Source organism: Ambystoma mexicanum, chromosome 2p (genome assembly GCF_040938575.1).
Source record: "Ambystoma mexicanum isolate Mex_15411 chromosome 2p, UKY_AmexF1_1, whole genome shotgun sequence".
Taxonomy (NCBI): domain Eukaryota; kingdom Metazoa; phylum Chordata; class Amphibia; order Caudata; family Ambystomatidae; genus Ambystoma; species Ambystoma mexicanum.
In genome coordinates this window covers 90,829,088-90,851,270 of record NC_090923.1, presented here as the reverse complement: position 1 = coordinate 90,851,270, position 22,183 = coordinate 90,829,088, and the positions used below count along the sequence as shown (strand labels likewise).

General features: G+C 44.2%; 1 protein-coding gene across 1 annotated transcript in view; it reads right to left on the bottom strand.

Moving 5' to 3' along the window:
* SLC25A20 (solute carrier family 25 member 20) overlaps window positions 1–22,183 on the bottom strand; it is a 412,128-nt gene that overhangs the window by 364,134 nt on the left and 25,811 nt on the right. The window lies entirely within an intron of this gene.

Below are 22,183 nucleotides of genomic sequence, written 5' to 3'. Positions count from 1 at the left end.
CAAGGATCTTCCCGGAGACCTGGTGTAACGGGAGATGGCCGCCAGGTGTACCTTGATGGATTTGTGGAGCTGTGACCCTCGGGAGGGGTAATCTTCTGTGGCCAGCACCACGTAGCAAAACGCTTCTACTTATGGCCGTAGCACTTTCAGGTCGACGACGCCCTGACCTTGGCGAGGACTTCCACACAGTCTGCTGGCAACTCATAACCTCCAAACTCTAAGGTTGCAGGAGCCATGCCTTCCAGTTCTGCGATCCTGGGTCGTGATGAAGGATTGCACCTCCCCCTCTGGCAAACAGATCTGAAGTACTGGTAACTTGACTGGAGGCGACGCTGACAGGCTGAGTAAGCCCAGATACTATATCTGCTTCAGCCACACCGGGGCAATGAGTATCATCTTGCATTCAACACTGTCCGACTGTGTTGATGACACATAGCAGGAGAAGAAACTGTGGAAAGGCATACAGAAACAGGCCTTCCCACGGGAAGGAGCACGTGTCCCCCAAGCTCCTCAGCTGATGAAATCTGCTGGCCAACTTCTGGCATTTGGAGTTCGCCGTTGTGGCGAAAAGATCGATCGGGGGTCTGACCCATTTGACGAACAAGCGGTCCACCTGGTCCTGAGGAAGTTCCCTGCTGAGGGAGTCTGCAATTGTGTTCTTGATGCTTGCCAGGTGGAGAGGGACAACGAACATCCCCTGTCCGATGGCCCAGTGCCACAGGTCCCAAGCTTCCCTGGAGAGCGCTGGAGACCGAGTGCCTCCTTTCTTCCTTATGTAGAACATGGTGCTGGTGTTGTCCGTGAAGATCCTCACCACTTTGGCCTTCAGAGATGGTAGGAAAGACTTAAGGGGCCAGAACGCTGCCTGTAGCTCCAGGATGTTGATGTCAGATCTTCTCCTCTGGAAGCCACAGACCTCTGGCATGTAGAAGTCCGGTGTGAGCAGCACCCCCCCAACCTTCCAGAGAGGCGTGCGTGGTGACCGTCTCCTGGTATGGCAGGATTTGAAATCCTGTTCCCTGGGCGATGTGGGAGCGCACCCCCCACCATTCTATTGCCTGCTGTTACTCCTCGTTGAGAACAAAATAAATAAAGAAATAAAAAAAAATTTTAAAAAAGTATATGCTTTATATTCCATTTCCATGATGTCTGCATGCTTGACAAAAGAAAACAGAATTATGAACTATAATAACAATCTTTGTTTTAGTTCAAATGAACTTTTACTATTTTCGTTCAGAAAATATAAGATACAAAATATACTTACTTATACATAACTTTTACTACAATGATGTATATTTGAACCAGTCGAACAAACATTTAATCCAATAGTAATAATATTGAATTCATGGAGTAAAATGAAATAATGTTTACACCCATGCGACAATTAAGAGTTAGACATTCACATGGGTAGGTAGGCCTCCTGTATCAACTTCGCAGGGGAGAAACACCCAATTCTAACAAACAATGGACAGGATCAATTATGGCCAGGATGAATTGAATTATCTAGTTGGATGAATGGGATGGCACAAAGAAGATGTTGGGATGGCCAGTCCACTCCCTCATACTATGGTTTAACCTGCTTAAGCATTCACAAGCATTCCTAGGCCTTCCGTCTTGCTCAACATGCCAAAAGTAAACCCTTTATGTATAACTATAGGTTGTACAATGCAATATGTACTGTGTCTGAATCCGTATTTAGACAAGAATGTCAAAAATTGTCATACTTAATGACATCATATTCTCCAACTAAAGGTCCCAGTGTTCACATATAGTTTGGCCCTAACTTTGCACATTAGGTAAATACATGTCGTGGGCTTTCGAATTTATCAGTACATTTGCAATACGACATATTAGAGTTTCTCTAGGCATTTTTATAAAGGCACCCTGTATCACTAATAATGGTAGTTGGTTGGTTCTGAGTCACAAGAAATCGTACTTGGGCGCTTAAGCAGGTAATGTGTCTGAAGGTATTTATGAGAAACACCCGTCATATGGGTGTAACTATGCAATGTTTCCAAATGTGCATATTTAGTCACCAATTCATACCTTTCGATACTTTTTCATCTGTAGCTTTTTAAAACCGGTGCCCCGGCTAAAATCAGGAACCCAATCAATTTCATAGAAAGATTTCTCATTCAGACTCACTAGATCTGGTGATTTTAATATGTGCTTTTTTGCTCTCCCCAGTATGTTTAATAGCAGACATTTCGGGTTGCTACGCAATTTCATATATAGCAGCCCCCTCCGTAGCATTCACTGCGCTCTCAGTGAAATGAGACATGTTCAACACGTAGGTAAGACCTTCGGGTGGATTGGGCCAAGGTCGAAATTCGTCTCGTAAAATAATTGCCCTCCAATACGTCAAGTCATCCCAAAATCAGGAATTGTCACTGCATCAAAGCCGGATAAAATGGCAGGCACAAAGCAATATTTATATATTTTGATGGTACCGGCAAGGGAAAACCCTGCCGTGAATTTGGAAAAGGTAGTTATGGCATACATCAGTTGACAGGCCTCTTTGCTTTAATTACATCGCTGTATTTGCCCTTGGCCGATAGTTCCACTCCCAGCTACTTATATGAATCTACGTATTCAATGGGACCCAATACTGTATCCAATCGGACTTGTTTTACCTTGCCCCCGGACACTAGCAACATTTGTGTTTTACTCATATTTATTGTCAGGTGGTTTTTCCTAGTGTATTCAAACAACATCTTAAAATGGTTCCTTCACCCAAACTATGGGCCGATCTAGGACTACAAGGTAGTCTGCATATAGAATGCTAAGTATTAAAATGTCGCCTATTTTAACAGAACAATCTTGTTTAGTAACCAAAATCGGCGGGAGGTCTGCCAAATATAAATTGAACAACAAGGATGCCAGCGAGCATCCCTGCTTCACCCCTACATTTATTTCCACCCTAGGTGACAAGTTTCCGGCATCATCCAGGCAGACATACTGCAGTATTGGTATGCAGCAGGATCAGTAGTTTCACGATCCAGTCGGGACAACCCATAGATCTCAACTTTTGCCAAAGATTTTCTCTACTTACTGAATTGAAGGCTGCACTAAAGTCAACGAATATAAAATAGGTGGCCGAGTTGCCTCTTGTTGCTGCTACTTGGATCATTTTGTCTAGCACCACGATGTCATGAGTGGTACTAGAGCCTGGTCTAAAACCTGTCTGGGTAAAGTGCAAGATGTTGTTGCTAGATGCCCAATTTTGTAAGGCCTCTAAGACAAAAGGTGGTAAACACGTTCCCAGTTACAACAAGAAGAGAAAGTAATCTGTAATTTTCGGGTCTTTCTCGGTCTCCCTTTTTATAGGCGGATAACAAAATGGCTTGTTGCCAAAAGTCTGGCCCAATACCCTTGCTACAAACCTTGTTGTAAAAGGTCTCTATGATCTCAGCCCAAATGAAGGGGTTACCTTTTAATACCGCATTAGATAATCCATTGGTACCCATTGCTCAGGAGACATTTACCTTGAGAATTGCCCTGATTGCATCTGCTCTAATTACCAAAGGCATGGGACTCCTGCTGTATCCACATTTTCCCAGTCAATCACCTTACCCACCTCCTCCACTTTTTCCACTTCATGCTGGCATAGAACACCTGACACAGACAACCTACAGCAACTGAGAAAAGGTGGTTTGGGCAGCCAGTAAAACCCCACCACTCTTAATACCAAGTGTGTTAAGTGATTAGCGTTAATGGAGCAGCATTGCAGTTTGTGCGAGGACACTGCTTGGAGCGCTCCGTGAGGGATACCATTTTCCCTTTAGGAACTCTGTAGCGAATAGAGTTAAGTGATGGCGTGGAGGCCGCACAACGCTGCCGAAGGTGCCCAGAGCCTGTGAAGTAGCCCTGCCCGGTGATTGCGTTAAGTGCTCGTCGAATACACTATTCTTTCCCTCGCTGCTGATGTGGCCTACTCATAACAGTCACACTGGTGGCCAGCTATGGGATGCACTGTGGCCTGCCCTCGACTTATTATGCTAGGTAAATCTCAAAATAAACGCGTTTATAACCTGCGCTACTCTTAACCCTATGAAAGCACAGGGTTATAAAAACTCAGTGCAAAGACGGGCGGGTAGACCGCTGTAGCGATGTGGCATCAATGCAGGCAGCACAGGAGGTTGATAGTGTAGGGGCGGGACACATTACCTCTTACTTCAAACCTAGCGCAATGGGAAGCAATACAAAAGCTGGAGCAGACAATGCCCCCAATGAGGCTGGTAACACCTGTAGCCACAACTATGCAACACCAATTATCTACAATGAATATTACCTGCAAGGAATTAGAACATCAACAATAACTCCCTTCTATAGTTATGTTAGTCTATGTGAAAAATCAATACCCACCCTTCCCTCTCCCCTGCAGATGCTAATAGTGATGAACCATGAGGGCAGGGGGCGGCGGAAATCACGAGATCGAGATTATCTGCCTCGCCAAAAATGTTTACGACTCAGCACATTGGGAATGAGGGTGCCCCTTCCAACGTGGCAGAAAATCATTAAGCGGGAGATGCCTGCGATCACTTCACCGCCAAATCGAATTCTGAATGCGAACAATTAAGTGATGACCCAGCGTGGGGTGGGCTAAATTTCGCAATTAAAATTCTTTTAAAACTGTGTGGGCGTATTTATGAGGACGTACGGTAGCAAGGTCTGCTGCTTGCAGAAATTCATACTTGTAATATCAAAGATCACCATATCAGCAAAGACCTCTCAAAGCCACTATCAGAAGAGGCAGACCCCCAGCAGCAACTCAGCCATTCTAGTAGAGTCACAAGAAGCCAGCGAAACGGAGCAGCAGCTACCGAACCAATCGGAATCACCTCTTAGTTACCAGACACAAACAGTCTCACAGGAATAAGCAATTGAAGAAAAAAAAAAAAAGCAGCCAATGAAAGACCATCGGAAAACACAGACTCACAAGTCGCAGTTTCGGTGGAAATTTACCTGCGACCCATCAAAGCAAAAAGCAGTCAGAAGGAAACAACGCTTACAAAATGCTGAACACTCACTAGCTAGTTAATTCCAGACAATGAGGAAAACACAAGATGCCCAATATCTCAAATTCACTCAAGTCTGAAGTAGGTGCGTAGACCAGATCTCAGTTCCACTTGTAGTGGCCTTACCTGCTTTGCACCAAGTGGTCCAAGTGGTAGAAGCTGACTGTAACCATTCACCCCCTGAACCCAATGGTAAATCTAGTATGGGGGTGAAGCTAGATCCCTGGATCCGGACGATAAAACACAATGAACACAATGATGAGTCGGGGGTGACAACACATGCGACTTTGTCTTTATAGCTCCTGAATGGCGGGTGGGGGGGGGGGGAATGGTCAGAGGCATGGCGTGTATCCACGGAGTGCTGCCCATGACGGCAAAGTTAATTAGAAACCAAGTTGAATCATTGGAGTTTTTGGGATACAATCTTGACAAACCATGTACACCGCAGGTTACAGCCGCATGTTGTGACCACTGTAAAAAAATAAATATTGATCAAGGTGGTCCCGGAAGAAGATGTGTAGTAAAAAACCAAGCCAAGAATTTGACAACAAAAAAGGGTGGCAATGGCTGAAAAAGCTCCTACCAGAGATTGAATTACCCACGTGTGTCCACTGACACACAAAGTCATCATTACGGATACGTGATCTACCAAGTCTCAGCTAGGAGAGGACCCAAGGGACCCAGGTTGTTTGTTTGGGGGTCTTGTCATCGGAGTCAAACACAAAGTCGAGTCCTCGATAATATACCCATATGATTGTCATAATGCACTTGCAGAGGAATTAATTCCCAATATGGCAATGGGTAAAACTAGAATACCAATCATGAATGTGTAGGATGTGTATGATCCCCATGGGGCTGACACCACTGACAAGGTTTTTGAGGCCATTGAATTAATTAGAACTTCCTGGGGTGGAAATGTAGACAAAGATTTGTTACTCCTGGATGAGGACTTACAATGCTAGGTGCGGGGGACACTCTACCCAGGAAAAGTATTCCACTTTTGCAGTTGAGAATGTGCTAGTACAGAATCCTTCAAATTAAGTTAAAACGCCTCTGCATCATCCACAAGGCCTTCTGGGGCCTGGGGCCTCAATACCTTCAACTCTCTCTTCCTAAATATCTTCCCTCTCGAGCTCTTCGCTCATCCGCCTCCAATCCCCTCAGGGTCAGTCGCTTCTCCAAGCAACAAGTTGGTGGTAGATCTCTCTATTCGGCTGGGGCCTCGCTCTGGAACATCCTCCCCACCCCACTGAAACTTGAGAAGAACCATCTTCAGTTCCGGATGCACCTAAAAACCTTCCTCTTTGCTTCTGCTTCCCCGGGGGACTGTTTTCTGTATCCGTACAGTCCCCAAACCAGCATTTATATCTGCACTTGTCACCAGCTGGCCGTTCTTTATTTATTTTATGTGATTATTTATGATCCCACTGCCACACTTTTCTTTCCCCCTTCCTTTGCACTTGTGCAATCTGAATGACATCTGGCCTAGTAAGATCGTTCTATGTCTTCACTTTGTTCCCCCTCCCTTGCCTCGTCGCGCCTTGAAACACTTGTCTATAGACGCGTTATAAATGTCATATCATATCATACAAAGGGTGATAACTGCCGGCGCTTCCTAAACCAATGGGAATTGGTGATACTCATGGGCGTATGCCTGGGGATTTATTTATTTTATTTGTTTTTTATAGCGCCTGCATCCCACAGGCATAGGGGCGCTTACACTAACACAGAAGAGACAAACATGACAAAGAAGGGCAATACTAATGTACCCTTGCTGAGATTAGGTGTACCTTGGAGCGACCTGAACAATTAACTAAAGAGGTGTGTCTTCAGGACTTTCCTGAACAGACTCAAACTGGAGGTCTCTCGGATGTCCATTGGCAGGGAATTCCAGAAGGATGGGACCAATGCCCGGAAGGATCTGCCCAAGCCTCTTGTTCTGTTAATTCTTATTCCCTGTAGTAAGGATAGATTAAAGGATCAAAGTTCTCTGGTTAGCTTTTAGGGCATGAACTTCTTTTTTTTTTTTTTAAAGGTAGTCAGGTGATTTTCCATGGAGGGAGCGGTGGATTATTAGCCCCATTTTAAACTCCAATTCTTTGCTTCCCTGGTAACCAGTGCAGCTCTCTCCTTACGTTGGTAATGTGATCTCTCCTGCGGATGCACATGGCGATACGGACAGTGTCATTTTGAATGATCCGACCGGTCCTGAGATTAGCCGTTGATGCACATCAGTATGTTGCAATAATCTAACCTTGACAAGATCGTGGCTCTGTCTATGGTCACCAAATTATTTTTATTGATAAACTGTCGAATAGTCTGCAGAAGCTTGAGATGATAATTACAAGTTTTGCAGAGATTTTGTACCTACGAGTCCTGGTTCAGGGATGCCTCCAGTACGATCCCTAGGGTCTTCTGTTGGACTGGAATCCTGTTGTCTTGCAAGAGGAAATAAGCATATTCTTGGACCAATTTAGCACAGGCTTGAGCAGAGCCAAATATCATAAACTCCGTTTTATTGCCATTTAAGCAGAGCCAATTTGATCACATCCTACTTTCAATGACATTGTAAATGTTTTTTAGTGTTAATGAGTCTTGTTGGTAGTCTCCGCTATGCTCGATGACGAGCTGCGTGTCATTGGCATAGTGGGTAAAAAAAAGAGCCCTCGTTTTTCCAGTAGGGTGCAGAGTGATCGCATGTACAAATTAAAAAGGAGTAGCGATATAGAAGCTCCCTGTGGGACTCCAAATTTGATAGAAGAGACTTGTGATGTGGCTGAGCCCCACTGTATGCAAGGTTCGCGATTAGATAGGAAGGACTTAACCCAATTGATCACCGTCTCCAAGCAGTTTGCCTGCTTTTGTAGCTGTTGCAGGAGACGTTCATGATCAACATGGTCGAAAGCCACCGATAGATCCAACAGGATCAGCATCCCCGCCATTCCACTGTTGACAATGTAGAGCATATGAGTTTGTAAGTCCACTAATTATCAATAGGGTCGGAAATATCCTCCTCTAAATCCTAAAAAACAGTCTCCCCGTCACCCCTTTCTCCTCACCTGAAGATATCAATTTAGAGTCCGACTTCTTCCTTCTCCTGACTGGTAACTCCTTTTTTTAATGAAGAAATGGCCTGCCACGGAAGGAAGCCACCGTGACCACAAAGACTAAGTGGATCGGTGACTCCTCTCCCGTAACCGCCTGGGAATGAGGAAAAAGCCTTCTCTGCATAAAAAAAACCCAAAGGATGCACTGACCGTAGCAGAAAATTGGATAAAAAGGGAATACCTAATCCTCAAGGTGACGAGTTATTCACCGGGAGATCCAATGAAGGAGGAGAGGACACAAACAAGCAAGTACTGTACACAGTATGGCTCAGGCGGTAGAACAGAAGAAATCAAGAAGGCACGAAACTAGGGAGAAGGCGAGCCAGAGGGCCACAAGGAGAGCAGGTAGGAATAAGCGTAGCAAGAGTTAGGCAAGCCGAGCGGCTACAAGGGAGGGCGGAAGAATGGAGGGCTGCGGTAGAGACAGAGAACAGGCAAGCAGAGATAGAAAATGGGAAAGCCCGGAGGGAGAAGAGCAAAGCGGAAGGAAGAAGGAGAGTAAGCGGAGCGCTGCTAGGGGAAAATCACAAGAGCGTAACACGAGAAAATCCAGGTACGTCGCAACACGTCTGCCGTCGGAAAGGGGCTGGAGGAAATACTTCCGGCGGCGGGCGTGCAGCAAAAACAACTAGACTGCAGACAGAGCGTGTGAGAAAAAAATAAAAAAATTAAAAAAAAAAAATCAATGGTGGACCCGTCTCCACATATTCCAAACTCGCCACCTCCCTAACGGAACGCCACTAATGCAGTTTCCATGCTATAAGTAGGACAGAAACCAGATTGCCTGCTGTGTAGATGGTTACTGTTCTCCATAAAGGATTATAGTTGTAAGGTGACAGCCTTACTTAGTGTTTTTAGTAAGAATTGGCAGTTTGTAATCGGCCTACGGTTGCTAGGGTCGGTGTGATCCAAGTTCAATTTCTTAGGGATGGGCGTGGTAGAGACCATCTTGATATCGCCGGAACCTGTTGGTCTCTGAAAGAGGCGTTTACAAACTGTTAGAAAAGGTGTGAATACCTTAGCATTTTCCAATACAAGTTTGGAGGGTATGAGATTTAACGGACAAGAGGTGGGATTTATGGAATACTGTAAAGAGGTGGTCTCTTCTAAAGATATGGGGGAGAAAGTGAAATCCGAGTGGGATGTTTTAACTACTATCTGCTTGTTAACGTCTCCCTGTCCCTTGTCCATTTATCCCTTTATCCCTTTATCCAGATTCAAGGTTGCTAGTATTTTGTCCCTAGCCTTAGATATTTTACCTTCAAACTCTTGCGCTATGCAGGTGCAGTCTTGGTCAGTGAATAATACGGAGTATTAACATATCTTTCACTTATTATAACTCCAATACGACCTTAGCACTGGTCGATATCGATAGGCCTTATTCTGTGCAATGGACCCCGAGGTTACACTGTGAATTAACCTATAGAGTAAGCCTAGAATCCTGCATAACAGCTCAAATCTTTCCTCCTGATCTGGATTTGCAACAAATAGAGGTATGGAACACTAATCTCATTAGACATCACTTGAAGAAGCCCGCATCTTTAATTATTAACAAGCAACGTTTGCACCTCCAAGCATTTAAATCGGGAAATTGCTTCCCTGAATCGTATCAAAAATGCCAAACTTCGGCGACTTAACACACACTGTTGTTTTGATGTATCCACAGACAGCCAAAAAAAGCTTATTCTGCAATGGTACAAAAAAACATTAAAATAATTCTCAAACACCAGCTGCACCTCGATGACAAGGATGATATCGCACTTATGTAAGAGGAATACAAGGAATGTATGGGAACAATTGATATGTTAGAATTCTTCGCTTTAGAGCAGCTTGCACTGCTCTATATCTGCAATAGATAGGAGTGTTTATATATTGAAGAAATTCCAATTACCTACTAAATTTCAATACCATTCCAGATATAACACTAAATACTACATCTCGAATGAGACATGCCTTTCATGTGCGATGGGCATTCAACAAATTAAAATTCTCTAAAGCAGCTGGCCCGGACCGCCTACCTGCCTGTAGCTTTAAAGCTGACCCATTTTTTTTGGGCAAACAATCTCAAACACAAGTTTGACAACATCATTGAGCGCCAAAAAATTCTCACTTCGTGGTTGACTGCAATCATACCTATAGACAAGAAGGGCAATTCCAATAATCCATCAGCGTATCGCATTAATGGATACTTCTGCCAACATTTTTGCTATTGTTCTTCTGAAGCAACTTGAGGAATTTATGACCAGTCACATCATTATCCAAATGCCAAATTGGTTATAGAAAATCAATGGGAACCTATTTAATTGCCACTATCCTCGCCCACATCTTGTCCAGTGTTAAGTCTGCCAATACTGGTCCCATCTATATGGCTTCTTCGGACCTTACAGCAGCATTCGACTGCGCAATTCGATATCTTCTTTGGCAACAAATGCTTAAATGCTTTTCCCCGAATTTAGTTGGTCTAATTGCAATGTTTAATCAACATACACATTTTCAAATTCGTGTAAATCAAGAAGGCGCACTAACTTCGCGGCTGCCGACGTACATTGGTGTCAAGCAGGGATGCAATTTTGCAGCCACTTTATTTAAATTATACCTCTGCGATATAGATAATATTTGCCAAGACGCAACATGTTAGCAATTATATTAGGACGCCTACGGTTGCATTGGTTGGGATTTGCAGACAATATTATTTTATTTGATAGAACTCTGTTTGGTCTGCAAAATAAGCTTAACGCCTTTTTGAATTTGCCGACAGGCATAACCTACAGACAAACCCCTCAAAATCTTGTATCATTATTTTCTCTAATCGAAAATCTCTCAAACCATACAAGTAGTCTATAACGGGTAGCCCGATGGAAAGAGTTTACTCTCTGCGGTATCTAGGCTACACTATATCCGATGGCAATTCACTTTTTATGTGAAACAAAAATTTGTTACAAAAACTCAGACCTTTTCAATCCAAAATAAAGATTGTCTTTAAAAAATACTGTAGATATTCTCTTGCCCATTTTATTGACTTTTATACTTAAAAGGTTGAGCCTATTACAGTATATGGACTCGACATATGCCTCTTGGAGATGGACAAGATCCTTGATTGCATTCAAGGAGGCCTAAGGAAAAAAAAAAAACACAAACATAAAATACAAAAAATACGCTCGGACTACCACTGGCACTCTCAAACCCTATTCTCTGGCACGAACTAGGAATTCGTTCATTAGCTTTGAATTTTCAATGCCGTAAATTTGCAATTATCGCCAAAATGTTAAATCCGCCAAAAAAAATAAAAAAGCAGTAGTTGAAACATTTAATGAGATGCTAAAGCTTGCAAATGTAAAGTCACTCATTGAATTTGAGAATAACATGGTGAGAATTAACGTAAGTAAAAATGATCTTGCTCTCCCCATGATAAAAAAAAAGCTATTTCATTTGATTGGCTAACAACCATTGGATCCAATAATCTCCATCTACACGACATATCTTAAATATGCACAATACGCACAAAAAAAAAAGAATTGTTAAGTAGAAATGCTTAAACATCTTTTTCTATAGTGCAAACATTTTGAGAACATGAGAAATACGAAATTTGTAGGAATTCATCTTGGTACTACTGTATTCGCTAAAGAATTGTTGTGGGCATCGTTGATGTGGGGCAAAAACGTCTCCTTAATTTTAAAACTTACTAAGTTGCTAACATGCATTAATGACGCACTTGAGTCAATTAATTGCACAATGATTAATTGCATAATGACCCATACTTAGCAGTTGGAATATTACACTATTATTGTATGTGTGCACATCAATGATACACTAAGCTTTATTGTTTAAATGACTGGATATCATTTGAAATATTGTACTGTGAACGTGACTAGAGAAAGTTTGGCAAGTTGACTTTGATTTTGCAACTTAGAATTGACTTGATTAGCCTTGCCAGTAGTAACAAACATGGTTAACATTCATATATGCTGATAATTTATTGTTTTTTCTTTACTGTCTATTTGGAGTAATGCTTTTTCTGTGCACATCTATATTTGTGAATACATTTCTATAACTGCTTTGTCATTTCACACTGCAATGCTGTATTGGAATGATTAGTATTATTCAGTCTGTTGTAATTAATTTAGCAACATTTTATCTAATGTTAATGTCTTAAAGACTGAGCTGTTTGTAAAGGATTTTTTTCTAAACCAAATCCAAATAAAAATGTTTTTTAAAAAAATACAGGGCGTTCAGATGTTTTTGGTTTTCCAAGTGACTTAAGAATACTGCAAAGTTGACTCATGGAGTTGGCGGATTGTTCAATCAATATGTTAAAGAGGTTTGTCTTGGTTTTTATGACAAACGCTCTGTATGCTTTGTTTTATCCCGAATTTTCCATTCCTGTCTAGTGATGTCCGAGGGGTGTTTAATCCATACGAGTTCCAGCACCCTTTTTTCTTTTATCTTGTCCAATTCTTGCGAGAACCAGCATCGAGGTCTAGGGTTCTCTCCGATTGTTCCGTATTGGGGCCATTTTATCAAGTGTTTCTGTGAAGGTTTTATTGAAATTATTCAGCAGGCGATCCACATGATTAGTCTCTTTAGATTTTGCCAAGACAGCTTCACTTCCATTCTGTAGATCCAAGGTACTCACTTTTTTTAAAAATTTCAGCCCTTAACTGTTTTCATTGCATTTATCGGGCTAGTGATTCGGAATTTGTAGAGAAAAATTGTCCATAGAGTGGTCAGACCAGATGCATGGAGTGGTGTCAGGACCTTTAGTTTTAAGGTTTCTGGTAACTACCCAGTTAAGGATGTGAGAGTCCCCTATTGTGGGATAATGATTTATAACTTCATGGCCACAGCCTACCAGAGCGGATATTGCCTCCTTATCACCAATGTCTTCCCTCCGTCGATTGAAATCGCCCAGAAGCAGGGTAAAGAAATTTTGATGCGTTTATTATTCCTAGTATTTCATTATTAAGTCTGACATGTTGCAGGGAAGGTGATAAACTAATACCATGTTCAGTTTGGATCTGGCTATAATGGCCACTCCCCCCGCGCCCGTCCCTCTTTGCGATCTGCACTATAAAATGTGTAGTCTTGAGGTGAGGCCATGGTGACGTAGGGCCCACTGGTCTCCTGGAGCCAGGTCTCAGTCACACATAGAATGTCAGTTTTGTTGTGCTCAATGTAATCGTGAACGTCTTGCACGTGTTTTACCAATGATCGTGTGTGGATAACAGCAATTTTGAGGGTGTTGCCTTTTCCTGAGTATGGGGGGGGCACTGGTGTCATGCTGGGCAGCTTTATCTAGCAATAAAGACACTCTGTGGTCTGTGCTATATTTACTAGAATCTGGTTCTCGCAACTGTTACGTCCTGTATGGAAGAGTCACCGTCAGTCTTGTCGTGTATGTGCATTGGCTCCACTTGAGACCTAGTAGGAAGTAATGGTCCACTCAAGTCTCTCTGCTCAGGTGAGTTATCGCTATGCCCATCTAATATTGTCCTTTTTAGGCGGTCGATGAGGACCAGGCAATTTAAGTGAAGCATCATTAAAAAGACAATGACTTCTGTTTAATGTAGCCTTTTTTGTAGTGCTTATCGTTAATCCCTTCAGTCGAGGTCTGAGATGCTGAAATTGCCTTGCAGCCGAGTCACGGCGAGGACTGGCAAAGACCAGCTTGACTCCTGAAGCACTGGCGCTGAAACGCCTGACGTTTCTGTAAGTAGCAAGCTGGGGCACCTGGGAACTGTAGTACCCTTGAATATGCAATGTATCACAATTTCAAAATAAACCTAAGTGCAAGTAATTTTCTCACTGAAAAGGACTCAATACAGTAAAACTCTGATGTTGTCCGAAGATGCAAGATGCAGAAATATCTCCCTCGATTATGCAAGTTATTACATTTTCAAAATAAACCCAAGTGCAAGTGCTTTTCTCGCTGCAAAGGACTCAATGCAGTAAAACACTGATGGTGTTGGCCCAGGCTGTGCCTAGTTTAACTACCTGGGACTGTTTGTTTGTTTATTTATAGGGCGCTCCATACCCAGGGGCAGCAGGGCGCAAACAGAACGAGTATGCGAGGCTTACAATGTTACAGAGATATACAGTTGTGACAAGTAATAGATATATACAATTAAAAGAAAAAATTTACAGACATGTTAAATATACAAAATCCTCAGCCATGAAAAATATCAATGTCTATACAGCGGTGTAAAATATACAGTTATGTACGGGGGTTGTTGGAATTCAAATGATGGATGAGGTTCCTTCTAAAGTGTAAATAGGGTTGATCTGTTCTCAAGTTATGTGGCAAGGAGTTCCAGAGTGTGGCAGCTTTCACCGGGAAGCCGTTACCTCCAATGGTGGAGTTTAAATCTAGGAATTATTAGACAGTTGGCGTTAATAGTTCTAGTTTGTCTAATGGATGGCTTTCTCTTTAATTTATCCATCAGGTAACTGGGGGCAGCATTGTTGAGGGCTTTATGGGTTAGGGAGGCCATCTTCAATTTGATTTTGTTGTCAGTGGAGAGCCATTTATGTTGGCGTCTAGTAGTGGAGATGTGCTCTCTTTTATTTATGCCGAGGGCAGCTCTCAGGGCATTATTTTGTAGCCTTTGGGTAATAGATTTGTTAGCACCACTATATAGGGCATTACAATAATCAAGTCTGGAGAGTATGAAGGCTCTCGCCAGGATCATGCAGCCATCATTGGATAGGAATGGTCTGCCTGCTCTTATTAATTTACAGGTATACGCAGTGGTGGATGCTAGTGAATTGACCTGTTTAGTGAATGACATAGTGGCATCCAGGTAAAAGCCGCGAGTTTTTACCTCCCTTGATACTTTGATAATGTTACCGTCTATGTTGAACTCTGCGTATTCAAAGCCTAATTTGTTAATATTGGCGTGAGTGCCCAGGATGATGAGGTCTGTCTTGTCATCATTCAGGCATAGGCCATGAGATGCCATCCATGCCTGAATGATGAGATACACCCTATTCACCAACTGTCTGTCCTTACTGCGATCCCCTGAAAGTGGGAGGAGAATCTGAGTATCATCTGCATAGTTGGTGTAGGTGATACCCAGATGGTCCAGATCGTCGAACAGAGGTTTGGTGAAAATGTTGTATAAGGTGGGAGAAACGCAAGAGCCCTGGGGGACTCCACAGGTGATAGGAGAGGGGTCTGCTGCAGCTGAGGGGAGAAGACTTTCATCGTTCTCTCGCTCAAGAAGGATTCAATCCATCTGATGGCTTCAGAGGAGAAATGAGCAGCTGAGTCCAGGTGTCTGCAGAGGACCTTGTGATCGACAAGGTCAAATGCTGCAGAGAGGTCAAGTAAGAGGAGGAGTGCCTTCTTTCCCTTGTCCCTCAGATCATCTATTTGGGTTTTCAGGTCAATGAGGGCTGTTTCCATGCCGTGTAATGGGCGAAAACCTGATTGACTGGAGCCTAGTAGTTTGTGTAGTTCTAGGTATTTTTGGATCTGGACGTAGGCCACGTTGTCCAAGATTTTCAGTAGAAAGGGTACCGTGGTGATGGGGCGGTAATTGGTGGGCATAAGAGGATCAAGTGTCTGCTTCTTAAGGAGTGGGAGCACCCAGGATTGTTTTAAGTTGGAGTGGATGTTGCCTGAGGAAAAAGATGCATTTATGAGTTTGGAGATGAAGGGCGATAGGTCTCTGGCTGCATCCTTGATTATATGTGCAGGGCTGATGTCGCCTTTGCAGTTCGAGGGTTTAAGTGAGAGTATGATTTTCTCAACCTCCAGGGTGGTAGTTTTAGTAAAGGAGAATGAGTTAGTGTGTGTACTAGTGTCATGATCTCTGCTTCCAAAAGGTCAGGATTTACCCAACTCCCTTGGAAGCAGACCCATAACCCAGGTTCCGAGTGCCAACCAGTCCCAATTGGGACCTTTTGGACCCTGTCCTGGCGCCAGTGGCACCAGGCTCATAAATATGCCCAGTCCCAGCGCTGGAAGCGCCGGGCTCATAATGCTTGGGTGGACTTACCTGCAGCAGACCATGCTGCTTACTTACCTGCCAGTTGAGCCTCTAATCCTCTTCTGTTTGGGACTACTTTTCCTGTTGGGTGGGGCAGGAGCCACTCCCTAGGTTCAGAACACTGGAACTCTTCTGGAAAGCAGGAACTCTTTTCTTACCTAGGCGTGGCTGTGGAAGGAGACACCTAAGCACCACAGGAGGCTATTTAAACCACACCCGATGGATGAATCTTGCTTTGTGTTATTCTGCATTCTCTGCAGCAGAACGCTCATCGTGTCTTCTGCTTCTGATCCTGGGCCTAAGGAAACCAAGGCTTACCATCCTGGAATCCAGTCTTCAGCAGCACCTGTAAAGACAAAGAAAGAACAGGTTAGCACTACGGTCTTCAGTGGCAGCGCATCTCTTACCTGGTCCATCGGCTGTCACCAACGCCTCGCGCTGCATTCCGGCATCTGAAGACAAAGGCTTACCTACTCTTCGCATGCTCCGGAGGCCTTCGGCGCTGCATCCCGCATCTGAAAGACAAAAGAAGGTGCGTTTAAAGACATTGGGCAACTTTATTACTCACGTGCCATTACTCCTTCCCACGCCGAATCCAGTGGGTATTCCAGCACCCTTCAGCTTCTCTAAAGCTCCGAACTTGTACCTGCAAGATAAAAGGGACAGTTAGTGCGCATCGTGAAGCAGGCTACAAGCGCTTACGTACGTGCTTCCAGGCGCTTCTATTCCTCACGCGGGTTCGATCCTCAACTCTCATCAGCCCGCCATCCGCCATCGCCGGAACCCTGCAAAACAAGAGATATCATTACAAAAGACTTTTAAGACATTTGAAGTGCCCAGAACTTACCGTTCGTGCAGTTAACGACGGACAGCAGTCCTCTGAGGTCAAGAGGCCTGCACCCTTATCCAGTGAAGAAACTGGTTACGGCACCCTGCCCCGACGCAGATGGAGAGCTCGGCGTTCACTTACCTAAGGTGAGGGCGTTAACCTTTGGGGTTCTACAGGAGAAGAGAAAGGGAAGAGGAGAGAGGCACCCAATAACCCCAGTTCATTAATCCCATATTTTCTATCTGCAGACATCTTACTCTTCGAGTCAGACATACAGTGCACAGAGGTCCAGCCCAAAGAGCCAACCGTGTGTTACACATCACCTTTGAAGATACGGCATTCACCCAGTCAAGACCGGCGCCTCTGCGGGAATCAGGTGAGCGTTACAACTAGGTATAGCGTTGGGCAGAGGTGTAGGTGGGTTGGTAAGGTTTAAGGAGTCTTTTTTTTGTTGAATTTTATTTTGTAGGGTATTTATTTTATTTGCTAGTGCCTGTTGGATGTCTGTGCACCAGGTCTGATCCTTGGTGCAGGTGTCTGGTATGGCGATGGGTGACTCAAGTTCCTTCAATATGGAGAAGAGCTCCTTCATACTTGAGTTGGAATTGGCAATGCGGTTGTTTTAAGAGTTCCGTTTTGCTAGACAGATTTCAGCTTTGTAAGGACGTGAGATAGTGGTTAGAATGGCTTTCTTTTCACTAGATGGGCATAGTTTCCAGGCGGATTCACATTTTCTCTTCTTTAAGCGGAGGGCTTTAGTTCGGGTGTGAACCATTTATTTAGATGGGTTTTGGGCTTGCTGGTACGAAGTTTAAGTGGGGCAATTTTGTCCATAGTATTTAACATGATTTTGTTGTATTCGTGCACTAATGTGTTAGGATCTAGATTGTCTGGCAATGCGTTAAGCGTTGGAAGGATGGCTGGGATACTTTTTTCTACTGTTATGTTTTTCCTATTTCTTGTTAGGCAGGTTAGTGCCAGTGGCACAGTTATAATAGGTGGTCTAGAGGTCAGTAGATTAAATGAGACCAGGGAGTGGTCGGTCCAAGGTAGTGGAGTGATGGAAGAGATGACCGCTGAGCAGTTAACATCGGCGACCCAATCCAAGGTTCTTCCCTTCAGGTGGGTGGGCGAGTTGACTTTTTGTGAGAGTCCGAGTGATGAGATAGTGTTGGCTATGGTAGTTGCATGCGTGTCTGAAGGATCGTTAAGTCCTAGGTTGAAATCACAGCAATTGTGAAGTAGTTTTGACATTGTTGGTTAATAAGTTGTGCAGATCCTCCTCGAAGGACCCAAGCGGGCCAGGTGTTCTGTAGACCAGGTGGATGGTGAGAGATTGGGTGTTTATGGGGAGTTTGGCGGTGAGGGATTCACACGATTGCAGGGTTTGGGAAGGGGCTAACCTAAGAGCTAAGCTTTCTTTGGATATGATGGCGATATCACCGCCGCGGTTGCCCACCCGGTCCTGCCTGGATATGGTATAGCCATCTGGGATGGCCAGCATTAGTGACGGGCCTGCTGCATTGTGTAGCCATGTTTCAGTTAGAGCAATGAAGTCTTATTTGGCTTCAGTGATTAGGTCTGCAATATCAAGGGCATGTGCAACTAGTGATCTTGTGTTAAGGAGAGCTCCTTTGTAGGAATGTGCCTCCGTTTTTACTGTGATATTCATATGAGAGATAGGTTTGGACTTAGTTCTGGGAATGGTAGGATTTTTGATGGCAGGAGGGACGGGTGGGTGGTTTAGGGTAATAGGTTCTCTAGTATACTAGCTTTTGGTTACATGTTTGGAGTCAGAGAGGAGTCTTCGAGGCGGCTCATATAATTTAGTGAGTCTAGCACAAAGTTTATTGTTTCTTTCAGTGGTGGGACGAGGCTGGGAGGCAAGGGTTGTAAGTCCTGACCTGCAGTAGCGCCTTAAGCAGGAAGGGTCAGAATGATAGCTGGCTATATTGGATTCATTAGGAGGAATAGTTACTATCACAAAGGGGGAGGCTCCTGAGTGGGTATTCTGACTGATAATATCAGGGGATGCGAGCATGGCCATCGCACAGAAGGTGAATAATACAGTTAGCATTTTAGGCGTGTCAGGTGGGGGGGGAGGATGACAGTCTATATGTCAAAATGCAGGTAGGTGGAATTCAGAGGCGCAGTGATGGGTCAGATTCAAGTATTCAAGCGCAATATTATGGCAGTTCGGGCACAGGAGTAATAAGGCAGTTCAAAGCACAATACCATGGCAATGGGTCAGTTCAAGGCGCAATATTATGGCAATTTGGAGCGCAATAGCATAGCGAATCGGGACACAATAATATTGCAATTCAATATGTGTAATGACAAATAGCTTATGGAACGTTGGGCATAGCGTTGGTGAGGTGAGATTTGTGCGAACGCATACAGATCGGAGGTAGCTTAAAGAACGTAGTGGTACTTGAAAGCAGTGTGCGAGGCTCCCGGAGGAGATCATGCACGAGGCTGTTCATGTGGATATGTGCATTCATAGATGTAGGTTACAACTTAGATTTACTATTGTGAATAGAACAGTTATATATATGTCTCTGGGGTTAGTTACCTTTGAAAGGTCGGCAAAGTCTGGGGGTAGTCGGCCAGGGGTTGTGGCTAACGGCGTAGGCGGCTTAGGACAGGCACAGGACAGGTGTAGTCCTTATAACGCCGTCCTTGGAACGCAGGACGGCTCTCGCCTCACGGTTTCTCATAGGCTGGCGAAATAGGTGCGGACAGCCAATCACACGGCTGCTTGTTCGTGACGAGTCTCAGGAGCTCGAGCCAGCTCACACTGAGATAGGGGCGGCCATCTTGGAGCGGTGGATGCCGCGTGCACTGTAATGGTGCCGCAGCAAAGAACAAAGGTGAATGGTACCGTCGAAGTAGCAGGCGGATTCAACGAAAAGCGGGCGCCAGTATCTGCTATATGGGCACGATCCTCTGCTTTAGTGGGAGATGGCAGAAGGATAAATACAAAGTGAAGGTTAAGCCCTATGGCCTACCTACTGTGGCGTGAGCACGATTGATTATCTTTGTGGCAATTCCAAAGTAATTAGCGCAGTTAAACATCTCTCTATTAGCAAGAAACTAAATAGCGATCATGCTACTTTAAGTCCGACCCTAAATTTAGACTTATTGAAAAGTCGCCAGTATGCGTCCTGCAACCTGGTTCCAAACCAGGCGGGAAACCAGGTGGTTTTGGACAGAGAGAAATATTGACAAAGCATGTAGGCTGATGGTGCAGTCCGTATCCTCCAATAATTCTTTGTTAAATTACTATACAGGAGAGGTGTTGGGAGCATGGCTTAAAGGGTTTGCTTTTGAAAATGGCAAGCCTAACAGAAACATACAGACCCTACCTGAGAAGCTGCATGCGCAAGCGAAATTCCAACTTAAAAAACGAAAACTGGTAAATTAAAAAAAACAACACACTAGTTGAAGTATAAGAAACGTACGGGTAGGACCTCTAATTGGCAAAAGATATCAGGTGACTTAATGATCAGAATACTAAACAAATGTGGCGTACTCTCAACTCAGCTAGACCCTCCACGGTAAAAGCTATTATTAACCCCATTCCTGAGAGTGTATGGGTAACATTCATTGAGGAAGAAATTAAGAAGTGTGTCAATATGGAGATATGTGATTTGCCCAACTGCTGGCCCATGACTTTCAGCATACTTGATATGATTGCCCACTTAACTAGAGTAAAAAACTCTTGCATCCCTGGGCCTAATGGCCTATCAGCAGTAGTTCTTATATGAAATTATGAACTATGGGCTGTCATCCTCTGTGACATGTTTTCGAAGGTCTGTCGAGAGAGATGTATCCCCAGCTCCTGGAAAAGAGCTATCTACCTACCAGTGTTTAAAACTGGGGATTGTTCATCCCCGGAGAACTATCGTTTACCATCACTTCTAGATATCACAGGAAAGGTCTTTGCAGGGTTTGTCTTGGATCATCTATAGACCTGGATCAGGGAGTTTAACATTCTGCACGCATTACAGTCAGGGTTCCGAAAGGGGTCAGGGACCTCCCATAACATCTGGGTGCTACATGTCGTTATGATGCAGGCAAAAGCTAAAAACAGTCCATCTGTTTATATTACGTACATTGTTTTTTCCGGCTGCATTTGACCAAGTAAATCTAGAGTTGCTGTGGAAAAAAAACAGAGTACTTGGTTGCCCGGAATGGATACTTCAGATTATTGTGGCCTTACACAAAGAAACATCAGCACAGATACGGTTGGGTAACGATGGACTCCTTTCCAGGGAAATCCATACTGAAAGAGGGGTAAAGCAGGTATATGATATGGCATTTATAACGTACCTTAACACACGTGTTTCAAGGCGCGATGAGGCAAGTGAGGTGGAACAGAGGGAAAACAGAGGCAACAATCTTACTAGGCCAGATCACATTGAGATCACGCAAATGCAGGGGAGAGTAGAGGGGAAAAGTGCAGGAGGAAAGGGGGAGGGGACCGTGCAGTACCTAGGAAAAACAATAAAATAAATAAGACAATCAAGATAATAAATAAAAGGTGCAGCCACTGGTGGCAAGTGCAAGGGTAAGTGGAGACATCAGGGGTCAAGTGCTGGTGGCTGTAGGGATACAGAGACAGTCCCCAAGTGCAAGGGTTGCTAGGGGGACAGTGCTGGTGTGGAACTGGCGGGAGGGGACCTGGGCCCGAGATGAGAGGGTAGCCAGGTAAACAGTGCAATTTCAACCATGAGATATTTTTTTTCCTAGGTACTGCACGGTCCCCCTCCCCCTCAACCAGGAGATCAGCAGGAGAGAGGAGGAGAGAAAGCAGAAGCAAAGAGGAAGGTCTTGAGGCGCTTCCGGAACCAGAGATGGTTCTTCTCAAGTTTCAGAGAGGCTGTTCTAGAGGAAGGCCCCAGCAGAAGAAAGATCTACCGCCAACTTGTTGCTTGGAGAAGCGACTGGCCCTGAGGGAGTTGGATGAGCGAAGAGCTCGAGAAGGAAGATATTTAGGAAGAGAGAGCTGAAGGTATTGAGGCCCCAGGCCCCAGAAGGCCTTGTGGACAATGCAGAGGGTTTGAACGTAATCCTGCGAGAAACAAGTATGAAAGGGAGGATATGATTCAGCTTGTTGCAGGACTGAAAAGAAGCGCAAATAATATGGCAGGAGAGAACACCAGTGATATACAAAACCGGAGCAGCTAATGGAAAAAGAGATGAATGGTGGCCTTTTTAAAATTGATGGAAATACTAAGT